The sequence below is a fragment of the Aquarana catesbeiana genome, linkage group LG12 (genome assembly GCF_042186555.1).
Source record: "Aquarana catesbeiana isolate 2022-GZ linkage group LG12, ASM4218655v1, whole genome shotgun sequence".
In the NCBI taxonomy this organism is placed as follows: Eukaryota; Metazoa; Chordata; class Amphibia; order Anura; family Ranidae; genus Aquarana; species Aquarana catesbeiana.
The window spans coordinates 28,915,425-28,927,946 of NC_133335.1; the positions used below are offsets into that span (position 1 = coordinate 28,915,425).

The 12,522-nt window shown below is 42.5% G+C and overlaps 1 protein-coding gene across 3 annotated transcripts in view; it reads left to right on the forward strand.

Annotated features, from left to right (window-relative positions):
- Positions 1 to 382: 382 nt before the first annotated feature.
- RBBP8NL (RBBP8 N-terminal like) overlaps positions 383 to 12,522 on the forward strand; it is a 70,812-nt gene continuing 58,672 nt past the window's right edge. The window contains exon 1 of one of the 3 annotated variants that reach the window (XM_073607504.1): positions 383 to 619. The gene's annotated coding sequence lies outside the window, so the exon portion shown is untranslated. The remainder of the gene's footprint in view (positions 620 to 12,522) is intronic. The other 2 variants (XM_073607505.1, XM_073607506.1) reach the window with 2 other exon arrangements.

Consider the following 12,522-nt stretch of genomic DNA (forward strand, 5'->3'; position numbering starts at 1 on the left):
TAGATATCTCAGGAGTGAGTGTGTGCCTAAATGACACTTTAGAGACTCTCGCCTCTAAAATAAACATAGCTCTGGACGGAGTTCCCCTTAATCTGACCAGGAGTCAGCTTGCAAAGAGGCATGAAAAAAAATCAAGTCACATTGTCCTTTAAATCGATACCTTGCTACATGCACACAAATAGGTGTCACATTTTTTTCTCCCTAGCACAGCCTCCACCTCCTGCGCTCCTTCCTGGCTACAATCGTATCTCTATGTGATCCAGCACCATACAAGTTTTGCAGCTTTGTTGGGAAACAGCAGAACCGGTCTGTCTACTCCCAGTATGGTTTGCCTCGTTCCTGCTGCAAGGATGAAGGAACTTAAACCTGTCCAACGGGTTTGTCAAAAAGAAAAGAAAAAAAAAAAAAAAAGGAAGAGAAAAAAAAAAAAGACAAATTTATTTTATTTGTGTGTTTGGTGTCTGTGCGGACAGACTGTTGGCTCTTATCTGTCTTTCAGAAATCCCAATTTTCATGTGGATGCCGCAACGGGGGTTAAAGGAGCAGCCTAGGAGGCACACGTAAGTGCCATTTGTTATGCCTTTTGGAGTCACGGTCCTGACAGTGTCTACACATCAAGGTAGGGTAACTTAGTGCTATCCAGTGATCAAGGAACTACAATTGCCAAAATGTCCTGGTAGCTTGTTTCCTTAAAAGCTGTAGGGCCTACACTGTAACTACAGGGGGTGCAGAAAGTGCAGCTGCCCCTGGACCCCGTAAATCCGGGGGCCCAGAGATAACTGCTATTCTTCTTTCATTCAACTGCTGTTTATATGCTGTATAACACTCTATTAAAGCAACATTTCTCTTTTCCATTGACATAAAATAGATGCATACTTCAGCTGGTTACAGGCAGATTGGGACTTGAGTGTATGTCTATGAGCACTATGCAACTCCTTCAAACAGCCCGTGGCTAGCTGACCTCTCATTAAGAGCTATTAGGCACAAGCACACATGCTATTACAATCTTTATTCTCATGTTCCTGGGGAGATCTTTCACCAATCAGATTGTGCAACCGCGATACAAAGTTTATGGTTAGCTTTTAGAGTCGATGTAGATGGGCTTTGGGTGCAGTCAGCACAGCTGTAGAGGACTTTCTGAAGTGGGCCGTCCAGGTGAGCTTACTGCAGGCTGACGGTGACAGCAGGGAAGGTGGCAGCAGGGAAGGTGGCAGCATTGAAGGTGGCAGCAGGGAAGGTGGCAGCATGGAAGGTGGCAGCAGGGAAGGTGGCAGCAGGGAAGGTGGCAGCAGGGAAGGTGGCAGCATGGAAGGTGACAGCAAGGAAGGTGTACATAATTAGGGGATTTACAGGATTTGCAACGGAGCAAGGCAGCACAGAACAGGAGCAGTGATCGTTTTCAGAGTGCTTTTTTATATAAATGCCGAGCCTATTTAATGAATTCCCTCCAATATGCACATGTCCCAGCATCCAACATGACCTGACCCCTTATTAAAGTTAGAGTGATGCCGCGTACACACGGGCGGACTTTTCGACCGGACTGGTCCAATGGACTTTCCGACGGACTTTCGACGGACTTTTGACGGACTTCCGATGGACTTTTGAACGAACAGACTTGCCTACACACGATCACACCAAAGTCCGACGGATTTGTACGTGATGACGTACGACCGGACTAAAATAAGGAAGTTCATAGCCGGTAGCCAATAGCTGCCCTAGCGTGGGTTTTCGTCCATCGGACTAGCATACAGACGAGCGGATTTTTCGTCCGGACTCGAGTCAGTCGGGAAGATTTGAAGCATGTTTCAAATCTAACGTTCGTCAAATTTTCGACTGGAAAAGTCTGCTGAAGGTCCGATGGAGCCCACACACGGTCGGATTGTCCGCCGGACTCGGTCCTTCGGACCAGTCTGGTCGAAAAGTCCGCTAGTGTGTACGCGGCATTAGAGTTAGTATTTGGCATGTGCTTAATTTGTCAATATCCTGCATGTTTAATCTCATCTCCCCAACTATTTTTTTTACTTTTAATTAAGGCTTATGCGCATTGATTATTTCAGTGAATATTCCACTGTGTCTGGGGCCCACCAGAAACTTTGAATGCTGTTCTGTGAGATGTTAGGTGTCCTCTATAGATTAAATTATATCTAAAGCCAAAACTTTTTTTCCATTTTGGATAGAGTTTTAGGAAGGGCTAGAAGACCAGTAGTTTTCTTCCAGCATGTGTGCCCTATTGGGGAGATTTTCCTTCACTTCCTGTCCTGTAGACACAACAGGAAGTGAGAGGAATTCTCTCCAAAGTGAACTAGTTGTTACCGGAACAAGTGTTCCCATTGGAAGATTTTATTCTTTATTCTTGTTTTGGTGACAACATCTCTCAGCAATTTGGACAGTTTCTGTATGAGTTTTTCAGGAACAAAATATTAATGTTCAGAAAGAGTAGTTCCGCAAGCCAATGTATTGGATCTTGTTATAAATCTGTGTAACAGTCTAAAGCAGCCTTTCTCAACCTTTCCGTTGCTTCTCTATGATGGGAACTAAAGAGAAATCTCCATTGTCCTGTCTGGCATACAGACAAGAAAAATTAAACTGACCAGGTTCTATATATATATATATATATATATATATATATATATATATATACACAGTTGTGCTCAAAGGTTTACATATCCTGGCAGAATTTATGATTTCTTGGCCATTTTTCAGAGAATATGAGTGATAACACAAAAACATTTCTTTTACTCGTGGTTAGTGTTTGGCTGAAGCCATTTATTATCAGTCAAATGTGTTTACACTTTTTAAATCATAATGGCAACAGAAACTACCCAAATTACCCTGATCAAAAGTTTACATACCCTGGTGATTTTGGCCTGATGACATGCACACAAGGTGACACAAAGGGGTTTGAATGGCTATTAAAGGTAACCATCCTCACCTGTGATCTGTTAGCTTGTAAATAGTGTGTGTGTATAAAAAGTCAATGCGTTTCTGGCCTCCTGACAGACCCTTGCATCTTTTAATCCAGTGCTGCACTGATGTTTCTGGATTCTGAGTCATGGGGAAAGCAAAATAATTGTCAAAGGATCTGCGGGAAAAGGTAGTTGAACTGTATAAAACAGGAAAGGGATATAAAAAGATATCCAAGAAATTGAGTATACCAATCAGCAGTGTTCAAACTCTAATCAAGAAGTGGAAAATGAGGGGTTCTGTTGAAACCAAACCACAGTCAGGTAGACCAACTAAAATTTCAGCCACAACTGCCAGGAAAATTGTTCGGGATGCAAAGAAAAACCCACAAATAACTTCAGGTGAAATACAGGACTCTCTGAAAACATGTGGTGTGGCTGTTTCAAGATGCACAATAAGGAGGCACTTGAAGAAAGATGGGCTGCATGGTCGAGTCGCCAGAAGAAAGCCATTACTACGCAAATGCCACAAAGTATCCCGCTTACAATACGCCAAACAGCACAGAGACGAGTCTCAAAGCTTCTGGCACAAAGTCATTTGGAGTGATGAGACCAAAATATAGCTTTTTGGCCACAACCATAAACACTACATTTGGAGAGCAATCAACAAGGCCTATGATGAAAGGTACGGAGGTGCATCGCTGATGTTTTGGGGATGTGTGAGTTACAAAGGCACAGGAAATTTGGTCAAAATTGTTGGCAAGATGAATGCAGTATGTTATCAAAAAATACCGGAGGAACATTTGCATTCATCAGCCAGGAAGCTGCGCATGGGATGTACTTGGACATTCCAACATGACAATGATCCAAACACAAGGCCAAGTCAACCTGTCATTGGATACAGCAGAATAAAGTGAAGGTTCTGGAGTGGCCATCTCAGTCTCCTGACCTCAATATCATTGAGCCACTCTGGGGAGATCTCAAATGTGCCGTTCATGCAAGAACAGTCTAAGAATTTACAGGAACTGGAGGCATTTTGCCAAGAGGAATGGGCAGCTTTACCATCTGAGAAGATAAAGAGCCTCATCCACAAATACCACAAAAGACTTCAAGCTGTCATTGATGTTAAAGGGGGCAATACACGGTATTAACTGGGGTATGTAAACTTTTGATCAGGGTCATTTGGGTAGTTTCTGTTGTCATTATGATTCAAACAGAGTAAACACGATTGATAATAAATGGCTTCAGCCAAACACTAACTACGAGTGAAAGAAAAGTTTTTGTGTTATCATTCATATTCTCCGAAAAATGGCCAAGAAATCATAATTTCTGCCAGGGTATGTAAACTTATGAGCACAACTATATATATATATATATATATATATATATATATATATATATATATATATATATAGTGAGTAGTTATAGGATACTCCAGCAACCCTTAGTAACAAGGAGCCAAGTCCTTGCACAAATAAATGATGGACTGAACTTTGTAGTAGCAACATGAGGAGATTAATGATCCTCTTGGACATCCAAGAAAAGTCCTTTCACTAGGAATTAAAAAGACTGAGCTCTTCAGGACACCAGACACAATGCCCCTTTAACCAATTCCCAATCGCGCTATAGCCAAAAGACAGCTACACCGTGGTTGTCCAGTTCTGGGAGGGCATCCATAGATGTCCTCCCAGAACCCCGCCCCTTGCGAGCCTCCGGCAGCACACATTGGACGTGCTCTGACCGCAGTGTCCGAAGGTCACACAGATTGGGTAAAAGGGCAATCACAGCAGCCCTTTACAATGTGATTTGCTGTGTCCAATCACAGCTGATCACATGTAAACAGACTTGCCGGTTATCGGCTCTTCTTTCTTCCAGCGCTGCGTGAGAAAAGGAGAGCCATTAACCGGCAAGCCTGTCAGCACATTGTTTAAACTGATAATCAGGGCACTGATCATCAGTGCCATTATCATCAGTGCAGCCCCATCAATGCCGCCTATCAGTGCCGCATATCAGTGCAGATCGGTGCCACTTCATCAGTGCCCATCAGTGCAACCTATCAGTGCCCATCAGTGCAGCCTCATCAGCCCACATCAGTAAAGAAGAAAAATTACTTATTTGCAAAATTTTATAACAGAAACAAAGAAAAACATTTTTTATTTTCAAAATGTTTGGTCTTTTTTTGCTTGTTATAAAAATTTCATATGAGTATAGTGTTGCATAACTGCGCAATTGTCATTCAAAGTGCAACAGCACTGAAAGCTGAAAATTGGTCTGGGCAGGAAGGGGGTGAAACTGCCCTGTATTGAAGTGGTTAAACACACTGACTCTAGCATAAAAGGATCTCTCATACCAGTCTGTCCTTGGTCAATTAGTTGCCTCCTTCCAACATCCCCCAGACACTTTCTCCCAGTGATACTAGACTAGATCCTCAGATGACAGCCCCTCAATCAGCTTCGACAAACTCTCAGCACAGTACGCCTCCAGCTAGCCCAGCTGAGTGCACGTCGAAGCGCATGCACATGGCAGAAATTGCTTAGCTGTGATCTCTTCCTTTGGAAACAAAAAAACCCTCTGCTTCCAGCCTCAGAGTATTTATACACGCTCCCAGCCACCGTCTGGGCACCTCACCCCAGGAATTGGCCAGGGCTGCATAAATATTCAGCTGCTGACTAGACTCTTCTTGCCCACTATCTTCCAGATCATTTATAGACAAACAGGGGGAAGCAGTTAATCTTGCAGCCACTTAAACACAGACCAGAACTATCAAACACAGCTACACTTATTACAGTGAGCCAGAACTACATTTACCTAATCCCAGGAGGGTGCTACATTAGCAAGAACCTATATCCATACAGCATTCTATAAAGGATAAATCAATAATGGATTGGACCTGCTAGAAAAATAACATAGTCATTGTATATGTTACTGTCTGTAAGGGCATGTTGAATGCAGAAGTATTTACATGCATATTCTTGCCCTTCTGAGCACACCAAAATGCTTGGGCAAGGCAAAGTATATTGGGGGAAATTTATGAAAACTGGAGCAGATGGGCATGCCAACCATTCAGCTGCTATCTTCAGTTTGTTCAATTATGCTTTGAAAATAGGAAGTAGAAGTAGAAGCTGATTGATTGTCATGTATCTCTGCTCTAGATTCTGTCTGCTCCAGTTTTTTTTTTTTTTAATTCCCCCCATTGCCTTCAATGGGACTTGTTTATGTCAACACAGCCGCATGTTCTGAATTAAGTCTTTGTGATGCATTTTTGGTACGTTGTTCTTCATTTTGTCATTCGGGGCAATGGAAGTGACAATGCAACACAGCTGTAAGGGTTAACCAATGCATTTGACTGCACGTATCCCGATGACAGTGCTGTGACTCCCATGTTACTGCACAAAAATGCAGGAGATTTGGCCACCTTATAAGAGAAGCTTTTGTAGTCGACCTGCAAGCAGGAGAAGCCACCCAACAGGATCAAGAGCAGAACAATAAACATTCTATTCTCTTCACGTTATTACAACATAATCAAAGTAACATAATAAAGAAGCCTGCCACATATGATAACACAGATTCTTACCAGTAACTGGAAATCCTCTTATAGTGAACATTTCTCAGTAGCTCTGAACATGGTCTGTTTAATGTGAATTAAGGATATGGGTGTTAAAGAATTTCTAAAGTAAATACTTTTTTATTTTGGATAGAGCAGGGCCCTGGTGCCCAACCTTCATCCCAGGGGCCGTATGTGGCCCTTTGGCAATTTCTGTGTTGCCCTCAGGGCTCCTGAAGACACTAATATATGTACCCCGATTGCCCCATTATAACAGTGATCTCTAGCAGTCTCATGTAATATGTCTCCAGAAGCGTTTCACCAGTTCCCAGCAACTTCTATAGCATGTTCACAATCTCTGATGGTCTCCTATATCTTGTCTACAGTATCTGACCATCTCATGTATCATGTCTGCTGTCTTGACCATCTCTTGTATCATGTCTGCTGTCTCTGACCATCTCTTGTATCATGTCTGCAGTCTCTGACCATTTCTGATATCATTGTCTTCAGTCTCTGACTATCTCTTGTAGCATATCTGCAGTCTCTGACCATCTCTTGTATATGTCCACAGTTGCCTGAAGCATTTCCCAAGTTTCCAACAACTCCTATAGCATGTTCAGTCTCTGATAGTCTCCTGTAACATGTCTGCAGTCTCTGACCATCTCTTGTAATATGTCTGTAGTCTCTGACCATCTCTTGTATCATGTATGCAGTCTCTGACCATTTCTGATATCATTGTCTTCAGTCTCTGACCATCTCTTGTAGCATATCTGCAGTCTCTGACCATCTCTTGTATCATGTCCACAGTTGCCTGAAGCATTGTATGTTTGTAGTCTCTGACCATCTCTTATATCATGTCTGCAGTCTCTAACCATTTCTGATATCATTGTTTTCAGTCTCTGACTATCTCTTGTAATATGTCTGTCGTCTCTGACCATCTCTTGTATCATGTTTGCAGTCTCTGACCATTTCTGGTATCATTGTCTTCAGTCTCTGACCATCTCTTGTAGCATCTGCAGTCTCTGGTCATCTCTTGTATCCTGTCCACAGTCTCTGAACATCTCCTGAATTATCTCCACAACCTCTGAACATCTCCAGTACCATAGCCGCAGTCTCTGACCATCTCTTGGATCAAGCCCATAGTCTTTGGCTATACCCTGTTGTGTGTCTGCTGTCTCTGACATTGAATAGGTAATGAACTTTATGAGTGGCCCCTTCGTGATGCCAAGGGCCGTACTCGAGTCCCACCATATCAAGAAAGTTGAATACACTTTGACGTAAAAGTTAAAACCTATGTCCTTATTTTTTACTGTCATTGGGGATATTTCTCTTCACTTTCTGTCCTGGAGGCACAACAGGAAATTAGGGGATTTTTTTTTCAAATTGAAGGGACAGTTGTCACCAGAGCAGATGTCCCCACCTCCTGTTCTGATGAAACTGAAGTTTCAAATTTCCCTTCACATTTGGTTCTTTTGACAGTGGTCACCAGTGCAAACAAAGAGCGTGGAACTTCCCAGTGGGCCCACAGACAGCAATATAAGAGTTCTAACTCCCCCCCACTCCATTCAGAACTAAAATAAAAAAGGTTTAGCTTTATATATTCTATAATGGTTTTGTAAAAAGATAGATAGATAGACAGATGGAACGAACTAGAAATATAAGTCAGAAATTTCTATGGCTATATCTTGAGTTACAGCACTCATTCATTCACACAATATGAAATCCACCCAAAGAATTTTTTCTTCTTTCAAAGTCACGTTTGTCATATTGTAGTGAGATTTCATTGCAGCTTTTTGAGAAATTCTCTTGCTCTTCAGGTCTGGCAGGTTTGCAAACGTGCAACAGAAGAGCTATGGGGAGAAAAAAAAATACAGGAAGTGTCTGGAGGGTCCACAATGCACAGGGGAACGATATGGAAGTCTTCTAGATTTGTAGAATTGAGGTGAAAAGGACAACTGCAGACAAACATATAAAACACAATTTAGCTGATCTGTGTAGTTACCACAAATTTTGCATCATCAGATAATGGCTGGAAGCAAAAATCTGACTTATGGTGGGAGTGGCTGCTCTGTAATTTTCTAGGCATGAAGTATTTAGATGGTCTTATAAGAGCTTAGGATGGGAGTAGCTCACTAGTAATCCATAGAGCAGCAAGCAGGAAGGTGGCCATGCCATGCATTACTAAGTAGGGATATACCATCTACATATAGAACATGTTAATGTGACGAGCAGATATGTCTGCTCCCGTGCACATATAAACAGGTGATGGGGGGACTTAGCTGGCTCACCTGTACGTCTCAAAACAAAGTACAGATTCTCAATACATACAATGCATTGAGCTTAACCACTTGTATAACTTACATATATGGCTGCAAAGTGGCACTGCTGCACAGGATCACGTACCTAGTATGTAATCCGACACTTCCGAGTAGGGGGCGCCCATGACTATACACAGCGGGAGCTGATTGTCAGGCACCGTGGATTCGATGTCCACCGGCGTGCCGATCTTTCAGTACAGAGGGAGAACGGCGGTCTGCCTATGTAAACACGGCAGATCACCGTTCTGTCAGTAGGGAAGGGATAGATCCTGTGTTCCTGTTCGCTGTCCGTGGGCACACCCCGATCCTTCGGTACAGAGAGAGAACGGTGGTCTGTCTATGTAAACAAGGCAGATCGCCATTCTGTCAGTAGGGAAGGGATGGATCCTGTGTTCCTGTTCGCTGTCCGTGGGCACCCGCCGATCCTCCGGTACAGAGAGAGAACGGTGGTCTGCCTATGTAAACAAGGCAGATCGCCATTCTGTCTGTAGGGAAGGGATGGATCCTGTGTTCCTGTTCGCTGTCCGTGGGCACCCGCCAATCTTTCGGTACAGAGAGAGTACGGTGGTCTGCCTATGTAAACAAGGCAGATCGCCATTCTGTCAGTAAGGAAGGGATGGATCCTGTGTTCCTGTTTGCTGTCCGTGGGCACCCGCCGATCCTTCGGTACAGAGAGAGAGAGCGGTGGTCTGTCTATGTAAACAAGGCAGATCGCCGTTCTGTCAGTAGGGAATGAACGGATGCAAAGCAGGGACATGGATCCATGCCTTCCCATAGTAAAAGCACCACAGTACACAAAATCACTAGCTAGGCACACAGTTAACCCTTTGATCACCCCTGATGTTAACCCCTTCCCAGCCAGCATCATTAGTACAGTGACAGTGCATATTTTTACCAGTGATCACTGTTTTAGTGTCACTGGTCCCCAAAAAGTGTCAAAAGTGTCAGTTAGTGTCTGGCTGTCCACTGCACTCATCTCAGTACTGCTATAAATTGCTGATCGTCGCCATTACTAGTAAACAAAATAGAAAAAAAAAATATCCCATAGTTTGTAAACGCTATAACTTTTGCGCAAACCAATCAATATACGCTTATTGGGTCTTTTGTTTACCAAAAATATGTAGCAGAATACATTATGTCCTAAATTAATGAAGACATTTTTTTTCAATGTTTTTATTGGATATGCGTTATAGCAGAAAGTAAAAAAAATATTGTTTTTTTTTTTTTTTTTTTTTCAAAATTGTCGGCCTTTTTTGCAAAAAGAGGTGATCAAATACCACCAAAAGACAGCTCTATTTGTGGGGAAAAAAAATGACATATATATTTTATTTGGGTACAGCATCACACGATCACGTACTAGGTAGGACACTCCCGTGGGGGATATGCATGCGCATCACCGGTGGCCCGCTCCTGCTGTGATTATACATAGTGGGAGCTGATCTGCGGGTACCGCGGGCTTGATGTCCACCGACATCTGCCGATCATCCAGCACAGAGGCAGAACGGCAGCCTGTCAATGTAAACAAGACAGATGGCCGTTCTGACAGGAGGGAAGGCATGGATCCTGTGTCTCTGCAAAGCACCTAGTAAAAGCACCTCCAACAGTACACTTAGGCTTGGTTCACACCTAATGCCGATGCGACTCCCAGCAGGGGGTCCTGTGCGCTCTGGTTCACCGTTTCAGGTTCGATTTCAGGCCGAATTTTGGGCTGAATTCGGACCTGAAACAGACCAAAAGATGCACAAGGCCCTGTGCAAATTCGCACCAGAGATATGTGAACCGGCTCCATAGAGAGCTGGTCACATCCTCCTTCTATTGCAAATTTATTGTATGCGGGGATCCTGCATCCAATTCGCAATAGTGTGAACCCGGCCTAAAACACTGACTAGGAACACAGTTAACCCTTTGATCGCCCTAGATGTTTAACCCATTCCCAGGCAGTGTCATTAGTACAGTGACAGTGCATATTTTTAGCACTGATCACTGTATTGGTGTCACTGGTTCCCACAAAGTGTCAGTTATTGTGTGACTGTCCACCGCAATATCGCAGTCTCACTATATCCCAGAGTTTGTAGACGCTATAACTTTTACAGAAACCAATTGATATACGCTTATTGTGATTTTCTGTACCAAAACTATGCAGCAGAATACATATAGGCCTAAATTGATGAAGAAATTAGATTTTTATTGGATATGTTTTATAGCAGAAAGTAAAAAGTCTTTTTTTTTTTTTTTGCAAAAAAAAAAAAAAAAAATTGTTAACGCACAAAACAAAACAAAAAGAAAAAACAAATACCACCTAAAAGCTCGATTTGTGGGGAAAAAAAAGTATAAGCAATTTTTTGGGCACAATGTCGCACGACCGCGTGATTGTCAGTTAAAGTAACGCACTGCTGTATCGCAAAAAATAGCCTGGTCATGAAGGGGGTAAAATCTTCTGGAGGGCAATGAGCTTAAAGATTGACAAAATATTTTTAGTACCTTTTTATTGTTTTTGTTTTGCACATATATACATTTTCATATTTAACTTTTGGAGTGCGTATTGCAAAAACCACTACAATTGTTATACAGTATATCATCCTAACATAAAAAACACAATACGTATTCCCGCCCTACTCAACAGAATGACTTTCTAACTGCCGCAAAGCACTGGGAGGGTTAATCCATAACCACAAAAAGGAATAGGTATAGAGTAAGTAATGCTGCGCTGTTATATATATTGGCTAACTAATAGATAATAAATTAATAGATAGGTATTCAATAGGTAAGGCTACACTATTATATATAAGATATAATCAATAAGTGATAAATGAGTAAATACAACAGTGACTATGTGCTACATAATTCATACAAGGTGAAGGTAAATCGTTCATAAAGTGCTGAGTGCTAAAAGTAACAATGCGCACAAGATGCAATTCACATAAACAATTTTAGATAATAGTCTTGAAAGTGTATATGGAGGGGTAGTGAACCAAATGCTTGATTCTCTCCACAATATACCGTATAAACTCGAGTATAGGCCGACCCGAATATAAGCCGAAGCACTTAATTTTACCACAAAAAACTGGGAAAAACGTATTGACTCGAGTATAAGCCTAGGGTGGGAAATGCAGCAGCTACTGGGTAAACAATGCCTATCTGCAGCCTCACTGTGCCCATTTGCAGCCTCACTGTGCCCATCTGCAGCCTCACTGTGCCCACCTGTATCATCAGTGCCCATCTGCAGCCTCACTGTGCCCATTTGCAGCCTCACTGTGCCCATCTGCAGCCTTATTGTGCCCATCTGTAGCCTCACTGTTCCCATCTGCAGCTGTACCTTTGATAACTAAAACAGCGAGTGACTCTCACATGCAGTCTGTTCGGCGGCTGCTGTTTTAGTTATCAAAGGTACAGCTGCAGATGGGAACAGTTAGGCTGCACCCTCACTCGAGACCCTCACTCGAAACCCTCACTCGAGTATAAGCTGAGGGGGGGGGTTTTCAGTCTAAAAAATGTGCTGAAAAACTCAGCTTATACTCGAGTATATACGGTAATATATATGGTGACTTATCCTCTTCTGTGCAAAAAAACGTGCAAGTAAACGCAATGTACCGAGTGACTTTTCTTCTTCTGTGCAAGGAAATTATGCAAATAAATATAAAGCGCAAAGTGACTTGTCTTCTTCTGTGCGACACACTATGATGTACGGTGGCCTCTTACCTTACAGCTGTAAGGTAACAGCGTGTATATATATCATTAGAGATCACGGGTATTCACA